General features: G+C 46.0%; 1 pseudogene; it reads right to left on the bottom strand.

The window, feature by feature from the left end:
• Positions 1-841: 841 nt before the first annotated feature.
• LOC147342097 (pregnancy-associated glycoprotein 1-like) lies at positions 842-9,852 on the bottom strand (annotated as a pseudogene).
• Positions 9,853-10,492: the final 640 nt, after the last annotated feature.

The following is a 10,492-nucleotide window of genomic DNA, read 5'->3' as shown; positions in this document are numbered from 1 at the left end:
ATGGGATGAAGAGAGTCTATTTCATTACCCCTTATAATTCCTCTGAATGAGGAGGTGGTGGAGTCAGTGGGTGTTCACAAACTCTTCCATGGCCTAGACCATCTCCCAGTCACTATCCTTGGGGCTGCCTCTCCCCAGCTTCAGTCTTGTAGTTCTGGAGGAAATTGACAATCATGTGTGCTGTTGGGTCAGGGCCACAAGACCATGTAAAGCCAATCATAGGACCCCATGGCCCTGCCAGGATGGCTGATCTAGGACTGTACATGTGATCTGAGGTGGGTCATTCAGAGAACACCCTTGAACTCTGATGTCTTCAATATTTTCTTTCTTTATTGGAAATGACTTCAGGATACAAAACCCTAGAGCAGGTAGCTTGGATTCCCTCACTAGGTGTAGAAGCCTTAAGGAAGAATGTTGTCAGGATAAGACCATCAAAGAAGAGGGAATGAAACAGTCAGGGTATGAAATAGAGAACTGATGACTACTGATTTCTTGGGTCCAGTCCCTGAGATCTTTGTATTTGCTCTGAGTCTTGTGTCCTGGATTCCCAGAATCACTTCAATGAGTCTCCCCTTTCCTTGAAGCCAGGTGGAGGTGGGCTCCTCTCAACTGTGATTCAGACTTGGTTCTAGATCCTTCCCAATCATTGAACACCTCCCAGACACAAACAAAGGCTCCTGTCTGTTTCAGCACCATTATGAGTGAAACTCTTTATTCTTTAATGAGAATAGGGTGTGCAGACCACCAAATACAGTTCACCAACATCCTGAGCAGGAGTACCCTAAGTGTGATTTAGTGTTTCTCAGAGTGGCCTTACTGATTCCTGAACCACTCCAAGCATTTATACTGCCTTTGCCAGGCCAATCCTGTCATTTCCTCAATCAAAGACTGAGAAATACAGCCTCAGGAAGACATCACCCAGCATCCAGTTCTCTCTAGATGTCCTAACTGTGTTCTCTTTAAAGGTGGTATAGCAGTGGCCTCTAGAATCCTGGGGGAGTCAGAGACACACACCAGTCAGCATGAGCCCTTATGTGTGACTCCCACAAATATCCAGACCCAGCACAACTCTTGGTTTTATTTCCCTCTTTTGGTAAGTATCAAGGAATTTTCTCATTAGCAAGGGATATGAGAGTTCATCAGCAACCTAAAAGGGCCAAAACATGAGGTTGCCATGAGGAAGGCTGTGGGAGAGGGGAGGACTGAGAGGTGGGGATACAGAGGAATAATAAACAACAAAGACCTACTGTAGAGCATAAAGAAATATATTAACTATCCAGTCATAAACCACATGAAAAAGAATAAGAAAAAGAATATATATTTCTGTATGTGTATAACTGAGTCACATTGCTGTGCAGCAGAACTTAACGTAACACTGAAGATTAGCCACACTTCAATAAAATTTTTAGAAAAGAAAAAGAGTCCATAGTTCTCCTCTCTCCCTGTTTCTTTCCTTCTGCATCCTGTTCCTTGTTTTCTCTGAAGAGAATGCTGGTTCTCCTCCTGCGTCTCCACAATCCGTACTTTATTTAAAAACTTAATTTTGTATTGGAGTATAGCGGATTAACAATATTCTGAGTTTCAGGTGGGCAGTAAACGGACTCAACCGTATGTATCCGGGTATCCTGGTCCCAAAAATACCCCTCCCATCCAGGTTGTCATATAATTAAGTGGAGTTCACCGTGCTACACAGTAACTCGTTGTTGGTTATCCATCTTAAATAGAGCAGTGCCCACAACACGTTCTTGAAGACTTAACTCAGGTACTCTGGGAAGCCACCTTCGGCCCGCACTCACCTACTTTGGCCACTCCAGGCTTGGGTGGGTAACTTACTCTGGTTCCCCATCCCCACCGGTCAGTCCATAGCCCTCATCACCCCGAGTAAGCCCCCAGTACCCCAAATGCAAAGCACTTTGGGATGACATTTGCATGGAATCCAGTGCAGCTTTGCCTAGAACCAAGCAACCATCCATATGACTCCATGAGTTTACACTTTTAGAATTCCTGAAATTCTCTCCCATCCTCAAAGCCTTCTTTGAGCCCATCAGCCAGCTCTGAACTCCCCTAGGGAGCTGACATGAAGCCTCCACCCTGTGCCAGGGCTGAGCAGTCACTGTGCACCCTTTATTCACCCTCTCCACAGAGGGGTTGGGTAGCCTGACTCACAAAGTGGGGACCTGGCCAGAGTTAGGGGAAGATGCATCTGAGAACTAGGGTGACCATGTAATTTATCATCCAAATGAGGAAAACTGAGAGAAGGGAAGGGAGACTGTTAATCCCTATGGTGGGACAGCACATTGGGACTATCCCCAGCCATTCCAGTGTCACATGACTTATTTCAAGGACTTTTAGAGCTGACTTTCTGTTTTCATCCATCTGAGGGTTCAGATTGAACTGAAGCTCTTTAAGTACTGAGAATCTGAGTGTTCCACTCTCCTTGTGACTCCCACCATGCCAGCATGGCATGGTGTCTCCACCTTTATTTCAGGATGAAATAAAGTGTCCCAGACGGCACTTTACTCTCAAGTAGTTCGTATTGTGGGAGGCTCTGGCAAGACCCAAGGCTCAGCAGCATCTGCAATAGTGTGAGATGGCCTGCAGAGGGCACCCTCTTCCCAGCAGCAGCCCAAGGGTTCCTGCAAGTTCCTATTTGAGAACCACCCCTCAGGGTCCTCCCCTCACCTTGAGGACTTAGGCTTGAGCTGGTACTGGGTAGTTGATACCATCGATTATGAAGCTAATAGAGGGCAGGGTATTGACTGCAAAACATGGAACATAGTGCCATTAGAGAGAGGGAGAGAAGTTGGCCCTGGAGATCCTTCTTGTGTGTGGAGACTGGGAGTGACCCTGGGGCATGACCCTTCACCTCCGAACCCTGTGGTGTGGTGCCGATGAGCTTCTGGATGTTATTGACCAGTCTTCTTGGGCCAAGGATCAGTGATGTCCCTGTATCCACAAGGGCCTCACAGCCGCCAGAACAAGCAATAACCTTTCTTTTCATGGAGATGCTGAGAGACAGTGTGACAAAGCAGAGATCAAGGTCACTCTGAGTCTCCCCAGAGCTTCCCCCTTCCTGACTGTCTTCTAAACAGCCCTTTGTCTCTTGCCCTCTTTTCCTTTGCTCCCTACACGGCACCTTCCTTGACATTCTTGAATGCAGTACTTGAATACACCAGGCTCTTTTGCACCTTGATACAAGCTGATCTTCCTTCCTAAAGGAGCCCCCTCCCCTTTGACTAGCAAATTTCTTCTCATCTTCCAGATTCCAGCTTAATTGTCATGGTTTCAGGGAAGTCTTTCCCCTGGTGTTTATTGGTATACTTTCTTGACAGTCTCTGTAGACACTTTCTCATGTCTAGCATGTACCAAAGTCACAATTCACTATGTGTGTGTCTCATTCCCTGTTCATCTGCCTTCTTAGATGGGAGGGCGAGTTTTATTCTCCTTGCCTCCCTAAAGTGCCTGGCACACAGTGGATGCCCAAGGCTTGTCTGTTCAGTGAGTGAATGAAGACTGTGCGAATAATGAATGAGAAACATCCAGAGAGCTGTATCTTGTGGGGAACAAATAACAGGTCAATCTCAGAGTGAAGATGGAGATTTGCGAGGGCAGCAGATTCTCATAGTGGTAGGAGACAGGGGCTCCTCTGGGAGAGGGTGTCTCCAAGCACTGCTCCTACAACCAGCTCAGACCCTGAGACCCTGGCCAGGAAATACATGACTAGCCCACAGAAACTCCAAAGGACAGGTTAGCTTTTGTCTGAGGGTATCACACAGAATCATCTCAATTATGCCTCTTGTCCTCAGGTCACTCCTGGATCCCACCTTCCTGATTCTCTGTTATAGCCCCTGCCCTACTGTGTGCCCATGAACGTGGGATGTCTTTTTTATTAGTTGCTTTCAAGTCTTAAGACTTCAGCAAATCTCTCCACACTGCTCAGTAGTTGCTCCCTTAGGAGACCAGTTCTACCCATTTGCTGAGGACTTTCCCTGTTTTTAAACTGACATTTATCTGTACTGAGAACTTCCGAGGTAGCCCCAGACAACTGGTCATCTTATATCTCTGTTCAGGCTGGATAAATTCTCCCTGATCCTCTGTTCACCACAATGTAGAGTCCCCTAACCATGCTCCACACCTCACAGGGCAGTGGGTGCAGCCCTCTCCCAGGTGCACAGACCCCTCCAACCCTTTTAGGACCCTGGTCAGAACCCTGGTCAGAAGGCCAGGGGATTATGAACCCATGGGTGGTTTGCATATCTATCTGGTTGTGTGTTTGTTTGTATGTGTGTTTGTATGTGTCTCTGTGAGTGTTTGTGTGTCTCTGACTAGCTATGCATGTTTATATGTGTCTGTGTATGTTTATATGTGTCTGCTTATGTGTTTCCATGTGTCTGTGTGTCTGTCTGTGTTGTTGTGAGTGGTGTATATGTCTGTGTGACTGTGTGTCTGAGGATGTATTTGTGTGTGTCTGCCTGTATCCATGTACGGTAGCGGGAGCATCACTTGGGCTGACCCTCAGAGGGAGAGGTTACCAGTCCATGTGTACTCTCCAGTTGCCCGCGTGGATCAATGGTACCCAGCTGAGCGCTACCTGGTAGTAGGATTTATCCACCCCACCAGACATCACCACACTGCCTTTCGCCATGCATGTGTAGAGAGAAGAGAGGGGGGATCGTTGGAGGACAGTAACAACAGCACTGTCTGAGAGCTGTGCTGGTCCACCCATCAAGGCCCTAATAAGGTCCCCATAAACAGATGCAAAAATCAAGGCTAGGAGAGATTGAGATCCAGACCGAGGTCAGTTACCAGCTAGTGAGTGACACAGAAGAGGTTAGAAGCTGAGTCACTTGGCTAGGCTCCACCCACTCTGTCTTCTGAAGATGCTCTACCTCCTGTGACCTGAGTGCTCAGACACACTCAGAGGACACGATGCTGAAGCATATTGGCTTTCTCCTTGTCTAGCTTGTCATTTTTCAGGAAAATCAAAGCCTGGGCATTCTAAGGGTGTGGGTTCAGGTCACCCAGAGTTGGCTGCGCTGGCCTGTGACCTCTACTGTTCAAAGGGCCCCACACTCAGAAGGGACCCCACCTATACTCTCCCTGTCTTGAAATGCCTAATATTTCTTGAACAATGGATCCCACATGTTTGTTTTGTGTCCCACACTTTCATTTTTCACTGGCTCCTGCAAATTGGGTAGCTGGTCCTGGGCTCCCAGTGGAATGCTAAAGAAGAAGGAAAAATATCCACCATCCTTCTCCTTCCTTCCTGATCAAACTCATAAGCAAATCTTATTGCCTTTTCCTCCAACTTGTTTCCTGTTGCCTTCCATTAGTCTTCCTCCTCACTCACCCGCCTAGACCAAGTTACTGGTCTTGAGCCCAGGAGCAGCATTGTCTTCCAGTAAAATGTTATTTATAAAAGCCAGTGGTGAAGCCAGGTATGGCCCTGGGGCTATATTTATCCTGGGTTAGATTATCTCTCAGGATTCTTCTTTATCAAGTGTTCTGTAATTTTTGTGCAACGGAAAGTATCTTAAAGCTAATTTAGAGAAAGGTATTGTCCATCTCAGACGTACTTGCTCAAGTAGAAGGCAAAAGCAGGCTCAGAAATGGCACCATGATTCTTCAGGTTGTCAAAGATGGGGATGGCTTCAAAAACAGATATATTGGTGTAGTTCAAGCCCAAGATGCCATCAAAAGGTACACCCTCACACCCATATGCCACAACGTTTAGACCGAGCAGCTGGTCAGAACTTACAAAGTCCCCAATCTGTGGGAGAGAAGATACATGAAGTGGGGCTAGGACTGGGCTGGGGTGCATTGCCATTAGATCCTCAGAGAATTGCGGCAGGGCTGTGTCTTTGCTGGACCTCAGATGGTTAGACCAAGCTGGGAGGGGAATTTGAGTTCCATTTGTGAGAGGTTGTGAATTTTAAAATATCTGCCCCTCTGAAAAACACCACCTGAGTGAGTCAAATTGGCCTTGTGGCTTCTGTCCAGGTGGGGCAACCAAGAGTCAGGCCAGGACCCATTGGTGCTCCCTTGTGGACAAAATGAGTTGAGAGCAAGGTAGCCTTCTCTGGCATCACTATGACCTAATGACAGGAATGGACTGAATTCTCTAAGGTACTGTGGATTCTGTATCTGTCCAGGAAGACGGAAGCCAAAAACACAGTCTTGCTTGCAGGGATCTATGAAACTGCTGCCTGGGAAATTCACTTTTGGGGATATGTATGTATTTGTGCGAGTGTGTATGACAGAGAAAGAGAGAGAGGGGAACTACTCAAGTACTTTGAGGAGGCAGGACATACGTCTTATGAGACTCTCAAAGGCACCTTAGAGTGAGAACTCATTTATCAGGCCCCTTGACATCTCTGGCCTCCAGTGTCCCACTATGGATACCTGAAGCCCTTGACTACCCCCAGGGCCCCATAGAAGTTTTATACTGTCCGTAAATACCCTACAGCAACTTCAGTCAAGAAAAGCCAACCAAGCTCCACCGTTTACCACATGTGGGCCCTCAGCAAGGCCCTTTCTGTCTGTACCTCAGTTTCCTCATATGTCTCATGAGCTAATCAGACCACCTGCTATGTTGTGTTGTTGCAGGATTAAACCAATTATTACCTGAAAGTGCCTGGAACAGTCTGTCAATATAAAAGTGGGAGCTTTTTTCCCTCTTCTCGCTCCCAGGAAAATGAACCTTGAGCTGCTCATGAGCAGAGGAGCTGAAAGTCCACACCTCAAGCCACTCCCTGGGTTAGCTAATCCATTTGCTCGTGTGTCGCCACGGACACTGCCTCCCCAGGGACAGGATCCTGTGGGTAATATCTATGGGAGTTAGGCTAGGAAGGGTCCTGCCAGATGGTCCTGCATCTGTTTTGCAAGCAGGGGTCACTCCATAGCCAGTCCTGACTCAGCTTCTCTTTACATGTTATCCAAATGGTGTTACAAACAAGAAATCCTTTCATGCTCCCAGATCCATAGGCGATGCTGAAGGTGTTTTGGGTAGGCCAGAAGGTGGAAGACTTGTAATGTCTGAACCTAAGTTATGTAGCTGCAGACACAAGAGATGAGTGTCATCAGGTGCCAAGGGTGGAAACAGGGTGGCAGAGCAAGTGAAGGATGGTCTGGGTAGGGAGTGTCTGTACTCACAACAGGCTGGACTTTAGCAAAAGATGGAGGGCACCCACAAATCAGATAAGCCTGTGTCAAAGATAACCTGGAACTCCTGAGGGTGTGTTCCAATGGTGACGTTACCCATGTAGAGCATCTACAGGGAGAAGGAGGGAGTGGGTTAGGACAGAACTGGCTACCCTCTGTTCCCACACTGATGTCTCCCTTTGGGTGTCATATATCTCTTGAGATCACTTTCCTACCACTGTGAAGCTCACAGCCTTTGATCACAGAGGTGCTTGCATTTGATTTTTTTTTTTTCCTGTGCTACATTGTATGCAGGATATTGATTCTATGACCAGGCATTGAAGTGGTACTTTCTGCATTGGAAGCACAGAGGCATAACCACTGGACCTCCAGGACGGTTGGACACCCAGGGAAGTCCTGGTGCCTTCATTTGAGAAACTCTGTAGTCTCTTCAAACTCAGCCTTTGCACCCCCTTCTCCAGGAGATCCTTCTTGATCAACCCCAGCCACTCCCTCTAAACTCAGACCACATCCAATCAACACCACACAAGTGACCCTTTCATTTGAATGTATTTACTCTTTGCCTATCTCTCAGGCTGCCTTGGGCATTCTTGAAGACAAAATAAGCCCTTTTTCTAATCTAAAAACAGTAACGACTATGTTAGATTCTGATGGCCTTACACAGAATATGGGTTCAGTAACTTTTTACCTCTGTGGTTCTTGCATCTCTGGAAACTGAATTCCTCTGCCTGGGGATTCACAATTGCTTTGCAGTTGGTTCTACTTTCTGATCAGAGATGATTCACTCTTCATCTGTAACTAGTTGACTCCCTTAGTTCAGAAGGAACTGTTGCTGATGCTTCTGTTGCTGCATCGCTTCAGTCGTGTATGATTCTGTGCAACCCCATAGACAGCAGCCCACCAGGCTCCACCATCCCTGGGATTCTCCAGGCAAGAACATTGGAATGGGTTGAAATTTCCTTCTCCAATTCAGGAAAGTGAAAAGTGAAAGTGAAGTCCTCAGTCGTGTCTGCCTCTTAGCGACCCCATGGACTGCAGCCTACCAGGCCTCTCTGTCCTTGGGTTTTTCCAGGCAAGAGTACTGTAGTTGGTTGTCATTGCCTTCTCCTCTGAAGGAACAATCTCCCTCAAACTAATGACACATCTTTGATACAGAAATGAATGTTTACCTGCCACCTGGTAATTTCTCGGCCCAGTCACCAAGACAAGAGTTAAGGATGATAGTGCCTTCTCCTCTGGGTGGGGCCCCTTTTGCCCAGTGTGTCTGCCTCCTGCAGGAGCCCCAGCCCCAACATCCCACGTGGCACCTCCAGATGAGCCCCAGTGCTAGGTTAGAGCACCAGGGGGCGCTGTGGAGCGCCATCCTCCCAAAATACTCACATCCATGATGTTCTTCAGGGGGTGAATAATTATATTTGAGCCACCAGAAGACATTCGGGACAGACTGTAAGCATATTCCTTCAGGAAATTTTTCAGCATGTTTTTTTCACTTAGGGTATTTCTCATGGTCTTCACTTTCCTTAGAGATATTCTTTCACCAAACATTTGACAAAGAAAACAAAGAAGATGCTACAATTACCTGTCAGTGTTAAGGTATAACTGTCATTGCAATGGCACTATGTATTTTCTAATAATTTTTATGAGTCACCTTATTATAAGAATTTTATGCATATTCCATGGCAAAGATGCAGGTTTGAATAAAGATTCTGTTCTGTAGTGTTGGGTAAGCCATATGACCCTGTGGGGTCTCAGTCTCCCCTTCAGTAAAATGGTGGAATGTAACAATACAAACCCTCTGAATAGGATATCTTGGGGATAAGTGAAGTGATGGATATAAGGTACCTGATAAATAGGAAGTCTCAACAATGACAGCCACTAGCACTGCTGTTGCCGTCCCACTGTATCCTTCTCATAGAAGCTCAGGGAAAGAGGTAGAAGGGGGATTCCTGTCCTCTTTTACAAGGGAGGAATTTGAAATTCAAGAGACTTGTGAATTGGCTGTGGTCACACTGCTTGTCAGATATAAAACAGTGTATAACTAGCTCTCCCAGTCTTTCTCAAAGTTGAAAGAGAAGAGAGAGTTGAAAGAAGAATCCAGGAGATAGGGAACAAGTTCAGGAAATGTAGAAAATTAAAAGAAAAGTTAAAAGAAAACACCACAGAGAGAAATACACTCACAGAGAATTCCAAAGGGATGGAGAGATACATGATAGTGATGCAGAGATGCAGACATAGACATATACACACTGAAGTAGAGAGGGAACAAAGAACATGCTAAATAAAAGGGAGAAAAGTGCTTTCCACAGCACCACACCTACATCTGCACTGACTGTGCACTGAACACTTGCAAGGAGTTCCAATTTCAATAGGTCATGACATGACTGGACCCCAGAGTTGTGCAACTATGCAAATCTACACCAAGAACCTTGGGTCCCACAGTTCCTATAGCAAGGTACTTATCAGTATTTAAGGGTTTAACTTTAAGATTGTCAGGGAAATATTCCATTCTGTTCTAAAGCTGATGAGTAGAAGAATAATCAGATGAAAAGAAAAATCACAGAAAAGAGATGATGTGGCTTACAGTCTCCATACTTACATGATTCTGCAATCTGAAAAGACCACCAGCCCGAGGAGCGCAAGCCACTTCATGCTTCTTTCCTGGCTCCAAGTACTCAGGAAAGTTCAGGTTCTTAGCACATAATGGTGACTGGGAGCCCCTAGTTATATATGCTCTGACATGCCCTAGTTTAGCACTTTAGGCCAATAATAGGTCTGAAATAATCAAAAAGGTCTCAATAAAGTATTTACCTTCATCAGTGTCCTTGGCAAGTGGACTTTGAAGCTTCACAGAATACAGAGAATTGAACTGTAATCTCTTCCTTGAAGCTTGGCTGGAAAATCAAACTGATCTGCATGGACATCTAAGAAGATGGAGAACCTTGCCTACTTGGAGAAAAAAACTGCTAAGAACATCATAAAAATGGATACTAAGGTCCAGGCTCGACATTCGTGTTTTCATGTCATCTTCCTAGCCACTTCATGAGATATGCATGGCTGTCTTCATTGGAGAGAAGATTGCTAGGAGGATAAATTGTCAAATGACAAAGTGAAGACTTCAGGAACAGCCAAGGAACATACAACTGGCTTTAGGTAGTGGGTCTAATGGCAGACATCATGGGCACCTATGATGCCAGTCTGCATAAAAGATTTAGGCCAGAGCAGTACATCAATTGCATGGTTTCAGTATTGGAAGAAATGTCATATGCATCCACAAGATATTTTATATCATCCAACAAATGTACAAGGAAGAACTGTGTGCTAGGTTCTGGGT

Source organism: Bos grunniens, chromosome 29 (genome assembly GCF_055505025.1).
Source record: "Bos grunniens cultivar Pamir isolate PY7600 chromosome 29, Bosgru_T2T1.0, whole genome shotgun sequence".
Classification (NCBI taxonomy): Eukaryota; Metazoa; Chordata; class Mammalia; order Artiodactyla; family Bovidae; genus Bos; species Bos grunniens.
This window is presented reverse-complemented; position numbering and strand designations above follow the sequence as displayed.